Source organism: Schistocerca gregaria, chromosome 10, assembly GCF_023897955.1.
Source record: "Schistocerca gregaria isolate iqSchGreg1 chromosome 10, iqSchGreg1.2, whole genome shotgun sequence".
NCBI classification, from domain to species: Eukaryota; Metazoa; Arthropoda; class Insecta; order Orthoptera; family Acrididae; genus Schistocerca; species Schistocerca gregaria.
In genome coordinates this window covers 63,307,294-63,318,473 of record NC_064929.1, presented here as the reverse complement: position 1 = coordinate 63,318,473, position 11,180 = coordinate 63,307,294, and the positions used below count along the sequence as shown (strand labels likewise).

At 43.0% G+C, this 11,180-nt stretch overlaps 1 pseudogene; it reads right to left on the bottom strand.

The window, feature by feature from the left end:
- Positions 1-9,620: 9,620 nt before the first annotated feature.
- LOC126293859 (5S ribosomal RNA) lies at positions 9,621-9,738 on the bottom strand (annotated as a pseudogene).
- Between the last annotated feature and the right edge of the window lie 1,442 nt (positions 9,739-11,180).

Below are 11,180 nucleotides of genomic sequence, written 5' to 3'. Positions count from 1 at the left end.
CATAACAGAAACGATATTCCATAAGCATGCACTTTCACTACAAGCCACTTGTGTGGGAGAGTGTCAAAAGCATTCTGGAAATTTAGAAATATGTAATCAATCTGAAAACCCTTTTCAGTAGCACTTAGCACTTTGTATGAGTAACGGGCCAGTTCTGTTTCACTGGAATGATGTTTTCTAAATCTGTGTTGACTGTATGTCAGTAGACCATTCTTCTCGAGGTAGTTCATAACGTTCGAACACAACATATGTTCCAAAATGCTGCTGCATATTGTTGTCAATGATATGGGCCTTTAATTTAGTGCATTATGCCTGCTACCTTTTTTTAATATTGGTGTGACCTGTGCTACTTTCCAGTCTTTGGGCACAGATCCTTCGTCTAGCGAGCGGTCGTGTAGGATTGTTAAGTATGGAGCTATTGTAACAGCATACTCTGAAAGGAACCTAACTGGTGTACAGTCTGGACTGGAAGAATTGCTTTTATTGAGTGATGTAAGTTACTTCACTACTCTGATGATATCTACTTCTGAGTTACTCATGATGGCAACTGTTCTTGATTTGAAGTCTGGAATATTTACTTTGTCTTCTTTGGTAAAGGAATTTCAGAAGGCTATGTTTAATAACTCTGCTTTAGCAACACTGTCGTCAATAGTATTTCCATTGTGATCGCGCAGAGAAGGCATTGATTGTGTTTTGCCACCAGCATACATTACATACGACCAGAATCTCTTTAGGTTTTCTGCCAGCTTTCAAGACAAAGTTTCATTGTGAAAACTATTGTGAACATCTCGCATTGAAGTCCGTGCTAAATTTTGACACGGACATGGGCCCCTGCTACTTCTTTCTATTCCCAAGGCTGAAGAGAACCATGAAAGGGTATCATTTTGTCACCATTGATGAGATAAAAACAGAATCACTGGAGGACTGCTCATCATAATGGAAAGTGAGTTCCAGAAGTGTTTCCAAGTTTGGAAAGAATGCTGGCACAAGTGCCTTATATCTGGGGTTGGGGGGGGATTACTTTGAAGGGGACAATTTTACTTTGATCAACAAATAAAATTTTTTGGAGAGAAATAAAAGCTCCTGTTACCTTTTGATCACACCTTGGATTTCTGACGGTTTGATCCACTTGCACATTTTATACATAATTGCTCATGTGTTGATGATAATGCTACACACCAGCCTAACATGAGGAGAGAGAATGAATTAGGTCTTTCCAATACTCCATGTTGTTGTTGTTGTGGTCTTCAGTCCTCAGACTGGTTTGATGCAGCTCTCCATGCTACTCTATCCTGTGCAAGCTTCTTCATTTCCCAGAACCCACTGCAACCAACATCCTTCTGAATCTGCTTAGTGTAGTCATCTCTTGGTCCCCCTCTACGATTTTTACCCTCTACGCTGCCCTAGAATGCTAAATTTGTGATCCCTTGATGCCTCATAACATGTCCTACCAACCGATCCCTTCTTCTGGTCAAGTTGTGCCACAAACTTCTCCTCTCCCCAATCCTATTCAATACCTCCTCATTAGTTATGTGATCAACCCATCTAATCTTCAGCATTCTTCTGTAGCACCATTTTTCGAAAGCTTCTATTCTCTTCTTGTCCAAACTATTTATCGTCCACGTTTCACTTCCGTATATGGCTACACTCCATACAAATACTTTCAGAAATGACTTCCTGACACTTAAATCTATACTCGATGTTAACAAATTTCTCTTCTTCAGAAACGCTTTCCTTGCCATTGCCAGTCTACATTTTATATCCTCTCTGCTTCGACCATCATCAGTTATTTAGCTCCCCAAATAGCAAAACTCCTTTAAGTGTCTCTTTTCCTAATCTAATTCCCTCAGGATCACCCGACTTAATTCAACTACATTCCATTATCCTCGTTTTGCTTTTGTTGATGTTCATCTTATATCCTCCTTTCAAGACACTGTCCATTCCGTTCAACTGCTCTTCCAAGTCCTTAGTTGTCTCTGACAGAATTACAGTGTCACCGGCGAACCTCAGTTTTTATTTCTTCTCCGTGGATTTTAATACCTACTCCCAATTTTTCTTTTGTTTCCTTTATTGCTTGCTCAATATACAGATTGAATAACATCGGGGACAGGCTACAACCCTGTCTCACTCTCTTCCCAACCGCTGCTTCCGTTTGATGCCCCTCGACTCTTATAACTGCCATCTGGTTTCTGTACATTTGTAAATAGCCTTTCGCTCCCTATGTTTTACCCCTGCCACCTTCAGAATTTGAAAGAGAGTATTCCAGTCAACACTGTCAAAAGCTTTCTCTAAGTCTACAAATGCTAGAAACGTAGGTTTGCCTTTCCTTAATCTAGGTTCTAAGAGAAGCCGTAGGGTCAGTATTGCCTCACAGGTTCCAACATTTTGAGGTGGTTGTTCTGGGTACTGATTTCTCAGGATCTATGCACCCCAATTGCGTGTAAATGTAATCACATGTTAGTTCCAGTATAATATATTTGTCCAATGAATACCCGTTTATCATTTGCATTTCTTCTTGGTGTAGCAATTTTAATGGTCAGTAGTGTACTTTCCATCTGATAGCTCCAAAACTAGGTTTTACACTACGAATTCTTTCCCAAGGGTGTGTCCATCACAGCTGGAACATGTTGGCAACAACTGAGACACCTTTCGGTTGCAGTGTAAGAAAATCGACCGACATATCTACATCACGTGTGGTACTGCATGATAACGCTCTGTTGATTTGAGAAGCAAAACTGTCCAGGAAATTGATAGGGAAGTCATCTCTGAGGCACTTATCCCTCTGATCGTATTGCGTCTGTGTTTATTGAACATGGGACCTAGAAACGGCGGAGAGGCTTTGTCCCCGCCTTAGCCCTCATTGGTTCACAACCCCACAACAGGCCACAGCAGTCCACCCACCCCACCGCTGTCCCACACCGAACCCTGGGTTATTCTCTGATTGTATACTCGTAAACTTTTACTTTTCCCATTCTTGATCGATTAACCATTAAGGCCATTCATTTCAAGACGAAAAGTCCACTCGGACCTACGGGCATCACACACATCCCTGCCCGAGGCAGGATTCGAACCGGCGACCGTAGCGGTCGCGCGGTTCCAGACTGAAGCGCCTAGAACCGCTCGGCCACACCAGCCGGCTATCTAGACGAAAATGCTCTTCAAATTGCACTGGTTGAATGATATCGTTAGAAGCAGTAGGTTTCTACAGGCCTAGGATTTGTAAACCACTTTAGCAATGTCGGATTGTTTTAGATATTGTGAAAGAATATACTGTTGCTGATTAATTTCTCTTTGATGATTACTGTTGTGTTCAAGAAATTAATGTTTTGACTTCGAAAAGGTCTGTATTTACTTGTTGTCCTGTCATACTCAAGTATTATGAAAATTTGGCAGATTATAAATAAAATTATGTATTCACAACAACAACAAAATATGTCGGTAGAAAACAAAAGTGGCATTATGAATTTTGCAATACTATAGGGTTTTCGCTCCTACACTAAGGGGTACTGAGAGTAGCAAGACGAATTTTGCACCAGCATTGTCTTACGATTCACTTACTGAGTTTCTATCTGCCTGCTTGTAGCTTTGCTCTAAAATAATTAAAAATACGGCTCTCAAGGCGTCTCAAAAGGTGAACATAAGCTACTTGTACCTGGTAGGCAAGCAAGTTACCGCTTTTTATTTGTCTCATTTTGTTCGTAATTGATCGTTGTATTTGTGCAGGGCCGACGTCCTATGACACTTGTTGATATTCATCGTTTACATAATAGTTTTTTTTATTACAGGAGGCAGCTAACCCTCTGACCGAACACGCTGAGCTACCATATCAGCGCTAGTAGCTTTGCTACAAAATAATTAAAAATACGGCTTTCAGCGAGTCTCGAAAGGTGGACAAAAAGCAACTTGGAGCCGGTAGGCAAGCACGTTACCTCAGAGACAGCGAAGAGGTGCGGTATAGTTAGTTGTCTTACTTATTGGCCCAGTAGCCCCTATGATAGATAAATCGCAATATAAGTAGTTGTATATCCCTCGTGGAACGATTTTCATGGACTCAAGAGCATTAACTAATATATCACACCTCACGAGAACATCACTCACATTATTCAACTGAAATGACAGGATAGTATCAAGTGAATTTAGCAAGGCGGCCACTGTGGCCGAGCGATTCTAGGCGCTTAATTCCGGAACCTCGCTGCTGCTACGGGCGTGGATGTGTGTGATGTCCTCAAAGTAGTTATGTTTAAGTAGTTTTTAAGTTACAGCGAACTGATGCCCTCAGACGTTAACTCCCACAGTGTTCAGAGCCATTTGAACCATTTTTTTTTTTTTTTTTTTTTTTTTTTTTTGAATTTAGGACGATAGTTCCGTGCCATCGAGGAAGTAACTCGTCGATCACAGAATCGGCAAACATATTATGCGTTGTTGCCAAGTTTCAGTTATACTAAAAAGAAGGATACCAGCTGATGTGTTCTGTGAGTGACCTCGGAAGTGACTATAGCTTAGTCTCAAAGTTGTGGGTGGCAACGGCCGGAATATCCCCATTATATGCCAATGAGTCTTATTCGCATTTCTGTAGGGGCTAAAGTGTAATTACAAAGCTGTAGCCTTTCGCCCCTACTCTTCAATCTGTACATCGAGGAAGCAATGATGGAAATAAAAGAAAGGCTCAGGAGTGGAATTAATATACAAGGTGACAGGATATCAATGATACGATTCGCTGATGACATTGCTATCCTGAGTGAAAGTGAAGAAGAATTAAATGATCTGCTGAACGGAATGAACAGTCTAATGAGTACACAGTATGGTTTGAGAGTAAATCGGAGAAAGACGAAGGTAATGAGAAGTAGTAGAAATGAGAACAGCGAGAAACTTAACATCGGGATTGATGGTCACGAAGTCAGTGAAGTTAAGGAATTCTGCTACCTAGGCAGTAAAATAACCAATGATGGACGGAGCAAGGAGGACATCAAAAGCAGACTCGCTATGGCAAAAAAGGCATTTCTGGCCAAGAGAAGTCTACTAATATCAAATACCGGCCTTAATTTGAGGACGAAATTTCTGAGGATGTACGTCTGGAGTACAGCATTGTATGGTAGTGAAACATGGACTGTGGGAAAACCGGAACAGAAGAGAATCGAAGCATTTGAGATGTGGTGCTATAGACGAATGTTGAAAATTAGGTGGACTGATAAGGTAAGGAATGAGGAGGTTCTACGCAAAATCGGAGAGGAAAGGAATATGTGGAAAACACTGATAAGGAGAAGGGACAGGATGATAGGACATCTGCTAAGACATGAGGGATTGACTTCCATGGTACTAGAGGGAGCTGTAGAGGGCAAAAACTGTAGAGGAAGACAGAGATTGGAACACGTCAAGCAAATAATTGAGGACGTAGGTTGCAAGTGCTACTCTGATATGAAGAGGTTAGCACAGGAAAGGAATTCGTGGCGGATCACATCAAACCTGTCAGTAGACGGACGAAAAAAAAAAAAAAAAAAAAAAATCGTTCAGGTCCTCGTACAAGTGTTTGCCAGCTTGTGTGTGTAATTGCTGTTGTTTCCACTGACGGCTATTTTAGATGTTGTCAGCGTTCTGAGTGAGTCGGTCTGTTGTTGCGGACCAGGGAAGTTATCTTCGCACTGTGCGCAGTGTCGGAGCGTGTCTGGAGATGTCCGAGCGCTACGAGCTTCGTAGGTCACCGAGCCGGAACGTCAAAGTTGAGTAGTGCTTTCAACTACCCAAGCCACGTCCACTCATGTTGTTTGGTTCGTTTCGGTGGTTCGCTGTTGGGGAGGTTTCCCTGTGAGCAACAGCAAGTGTTTGCGTTGCTGAAATTTAGTCTCCATGTTGTGCAATAAACTATATTGGTTGACTACAATTCAAGTGCACCAACGGAATTTTCTGCCTTGCGGCCGTTAGTGTGTTGGTTACCTGCCCTGGCCAGTGACATAAATTCAGACAGTGTTCCTTTTCGGTGAAGTTACTATCTTACCGTATTTCAAATTTACGTGCACCAGTGGAATTTTCTGCCTTGTGGCCGTTAGTGTTCTGGTCACCTGCGCTGGCCACTAATGTAATTTCAGGCAGCGTCCTTTCCTCACCTGTTGTCGCTGTCCAACACGGTGACAGCTGACACATATTTCATTGTGGCTAATCATGTTCGTAGCCTTTCGTGTTTGAGTCCTCGTGTACCGATTGGTGGCAAGCAAGTCGTTTCGTCGGTCCGTCCGTGGCTGTCCCCTGGTTGGGTTCCGACGGATCAGGTATAGCTGGGCTCACCACCTGTCTCACCTAAGAGATCGAGGGCAGACCGATCTCCCTGGAGGCTTCTGAGTGCCGTTTCCTTTATTGTCCTTCCCACCTTTGTCTAACTGTCTGTTTACAATCTATCATAGCCAATGATTTAGAAAATTCTTGTTTTCACTGCATTTTATGTATTTTTGAATTTTGGAAAATCAAATGTGGGCCTTCAGCCACTTAAATCCTTATTCTAAAACAAAAAAAAAGACACATTGCGGCCTTCTGCCTTTGAAAGGTTATGCTAATTTATTTTAAAATCTTGAAAATATTATTGTGGGCCTTCAGCCATTTGTACTGCATCTTCTTTATGTTTGTGTATTCAGCCTTTCCTTGAGGCTTTCAGCCTAGCTGTGTGTATTTATGTTAATTATTTTATTTGCAATTTTTAACTGCATGTTTTTACCACTTGAGATTTATCTTATTGCTTTAAGATTTCTTGTTTGGAGGCCTTCAGCCGTGAAATAATTGCCTTTTTGAGACTCTTAGTTCTAAAGCTTCAGCTATGTGCAGTTTTGGTTAAAAGGTGTTATAAAATTACAACAAATTACAATTTTGAGTGAACCTGACCGACACCTTATTTGGCCATTTCCACAATCCTAATCACCTGTTCTGCCCAGCGGGTTTAGCGGGCGTTTCACCAACTGCATGTACTCAGTAGAAATTGCACACACGTTATATCGCATTTTTTCTGCAATTTGTCTACACTACCACCTCCTACAATATTTGTCATTCCTCCTGAAACATCCTGTATGATTATCCGGGTTTCAACGGGTCACCGAAAGTTTTCAGTGCTAGACGCATGTCATCGTCCGAACCCTCGCGGGAATACAGTGTGGCTGTGAGCGAGTGGAATAATGGACACGGGGCTACCGGTTATGTGCCATGCGGAAAAGATTGGAATTTGCATCTGAAGAGGAGTGTGTGTAGGTAGGTCCCGCAGGCAAATTGGGCGTTGTGTCGTGATAGTGCAATGGTCAGCGCGTCTGCCTCGGAAACAATCGATCCATGTTCGAACCCCGGCAAGCACAAATTTTCATTTGCTGCCGTTGGTGTATTTCAACGCCCTGTCACAGTGTGGACGTCTATCCTTCGATATTTAAGATGCTACTGTTTTTTTGACACAATACAAGTGATATGGGAACTTCTTGCCATCAACATAACGGGACTTCAACGGCATCCATTCCTTAGTCACTGCTTTGTGATGGCGCAAACCCATGTCGTATGTATTCGAATTAGATTGTAGAGCATATTTAGTCAAATAACGAATGGTCAGTATACAAGTATTTACGAACAGTAGAAGTAGAATTGCAGCGAGCTGATCACTTAACTACGTGCAAGGTTGAGTACCTATGTAGTGAGTCATTTCAGTTGCATACCTGACGATAATATTTGTCAAGCAATTCACTGCAGAATTAATGTAATACCCGCACGATGATCTCTGTAGTCATACTGTATCATGGAATACTACGTTCATTGAATCAGATTAGTCAAGCTGATGCCAAATAAAGAGAAGCGACGACGCCACCACACTATCTTTACTTAAGTAGGCAGACAGGGCTAGATTATGTGCGCCACCATTAACGTTACTGTAAGCAAAACTGTACAGAAACCAGATGGCTGTTATAAGAGTCGAGGGGCATGAAAGGGAAGCAGAGGTTGGGAAGGGAGTGCGACACGGTTGTAGCCTATCCCCGATGTTATTCAATCTGTATATTGAGCAAGCAGCAAAGGAAACAAAAGAAAAATTCGGAGTAGGTATTAAAACCCATGGAGAAGAAATAAAAACTTTAAGGTTCGCCGATGACATTGTAATTCTGTCAGAGACAGCTAAGGACTTGGGAGAGCAGTTGAACGGAATGGACAGTGTCTTGAAAAGAGGATATAAGATGAACATCAACAAAAGCAAAACGAGGATAATGGAATGTAGTTGAATTAAGTCGGGTGATGCTGAGGGAATTAGATTAGGAAATGAGACACTTAAAATAGTAACGGAGTTTTGCTGTTTGGGGTACAAAATAACTGATGATGGTCGAAGTAGAGAGGATATAAAATGTAGACTGGCAATGGCAAGGAAAGCGTTTCTGTAGAAGAGAAATTTGTTAACATCGAGTTTTAAGCGTCAGGAAGACGTTTCTGAAAGTATTTGTATGGAGTGTAGCCATGTATGGAAGTGAAACATGGACAATAGACAGTTTGGACAAGAAGAGAATAGAAGCTTTTGAAATGTGGTGCTACAGAAGAATGTTGAAGATTAGGTGGGTAGATCACATAACTAATGAGGAGGTATTGAATAGGATTGGTTAGAAGAGAAGTTTGTGGCACAACTTGACTAGAAGAAGGGATCGGTTGGTAGGACATGTTCTGAGGCCTGAAGTAGTCACAAGTTCAGCGTTGGAGGGCAGCGTGGAGTGTAAAAATCGTAGAGGGAGACCAAGAGATGAATACACTAAACAGATTCAGAAGGATGTAGTTTGCAGTGGGTACTGAGAGATGAAGAAGCTTGCTCAGGATAGAGTAGCATGGAGAGCTGCATCAAACCAGTCTCAGGACTGAAGACCACAACAACAGTAACAAGTAAAAAAATGGTGCAAGTTACTCTGAGCACTATGGGACTTAACATCTGTGGTCATTAGTCCCCTAGAACTTAGAACTACTTAAACCTAACTAACCTAAGGACATCACACAAATCCATGCCCGAGGCAGGATTCGAACTTGCGCCCTTAGCGGTCGCGCGGTTTCAGACTTTAGCGCCTAGAACCGCTCCGGCCACCCCCGGCCGGCTACTACTGTAAGCAGTAAGACAGCATAACACCACAACATCCACTGACAGCCTGTACCATTATCATCATACACGCGGTGAATACAAGTTGCTGATGTTTGTCAAGAATAGCAGAAAGCGCCTCATGAATGTGAAGTTCCATTTGCATTACGCCTAGGACAGAGAGAATCCTAAATAACAGTAAGAGGTTACCCAATGAAGGGAAGAGGCCACGTACTGTCTCGAGTTTGATATTAAGGTAGTTCCCAATGATTTCACACTAACGGGTTCTTTTTGTTATCGGAATACTCATATGGGAATCATCAAAGTGTAATTGCTAGAACACTCAGCTACCTTAAAAACACTCCGCCTTCAGGGCACAAGTGGCCCATCTATACCATCCGACCGCCGTGTCATCCTCATGGAGGATGCGGATAGCAGGGGCATGTGGTCAGCACACCGCTCTCCTGGACATTATGATGCTTCTCTGTGACCGGAGCCGCTACTACTCGGTCGAGTAGCTCCTCAATTGGCATCACGAGGCTGAATGCATCCCGAAAAATGGCACCAGCGCATGGTAGCCCGAATGGTCACCCATCCAAGTTCCGACCACGCCCGACAGCGCTTAACTTTGGTGATCTGACGGGAACCGGTGTATACACTACGGCAAGGCCGTTGCCCAGCTACCTTAACAACACCTCATTTTGGATTGAATATGACTCGGAAAGCGAAGTTAATGCCGTCTGAAATGCACTCGCAGTTCTGTTGCCTGCCGTGTCAATTCTGTAAAGTGTTAGGGCAGCTGACAGATATTGCTGAATACAGCCATGTGCAAATATCTTCACTGCTCTAGGGAAACTCGTCTTTGTTTCATTTTTCCATACCGTAATTAGCACAATAAAATAAGGCTTACCCTGATGAAGAACTTAATGCCCGCAAGTCCTTAAACAAGAATCTGCGAGCGTTTGTAATGAATGAAAGGAAATAGACTGTTAGACAAAAGAATGTAGAACTCATTGCTTTTTGCGCTTCTGATAGGGCCTGCGATAGGAATCTGGTGTGATATTATACTTGATACTCTAAACTGTTTATTATTTTCATCATGGCAGCAATACCGACAACCGTTACGAAATTGTCTCGAATGAAAAACAGCGCACAGTTGCACTAATTACGTTTATTCTAAGCCTTGACCGTGGTTTCCGCTATAATAATATAGCATTTTATATTATTATAGGAGGCCCCATGGTCAAAGTTTACAATAAACATAATTAGTGCAACTGTGGGCTGTTTTTTATTCGAGACTATACTACACTACTGACCATTAAAATTGCTACACCACGAAGATGAAGTGCTGCAGACGCGAAATTTAACCGACAGGAAGAAGATGCTGTGAAATGCAAATGATTAGCTTTTCAGAGCATCCACAGAAGGTTGGCGCCGGTGGAGACACCTACAACGTGCTGACATGAGGAAAGTTTCCAACCGATTTCTCTACACAAACAGCAGTTGACCGGCGTTGCATGGTGAAACGTTGTTGCGATGCCTCGTGTAAGGAGGAGAAATGCGTACGTACCATCACGTTTCCGACTTTGATAAAGGTGGGATTGTAGCCTATCGCCATTGCGGTTTATCGTATCCCGACATTGCTGCTCGCGTTAGTCGAGATCCAATGGCTGTTAGCAGAATATGGAATCGGTGGGTTCAGGAGGGTAATACGGAACGCCGTGCTGGATCCCGACGGCCTCGTATCACTAGCAGTCGAGATGAAAGGCATCTTATCCACATGGCTATAACGGGTAGAGCAGCCACGTCTCGATCCCTGAGTCAACAGATGGGGACGTTTGTAAAACAACAACCATCTACACGAACAGTTCGACGACGTTTGCACCAGCACGGACTATCAGATCGGAGAGCGTGTCTGCGGTTAGCCTTGGCGCTGCGCCACAGACAGGAGCGCCTGCGATGGTGTACTCGACGACGAACCTGGGTGCACGAATCGCTAAACGTCATTTTTTCGGATGAATCTAGGTTCTGAATACAGCATCATGGTGGTCGCATCCGTGTTTGGCGACATCGCGGTAAACGCACATTGGAAGCCTGTATACGTCGTCGCCGTACTGGC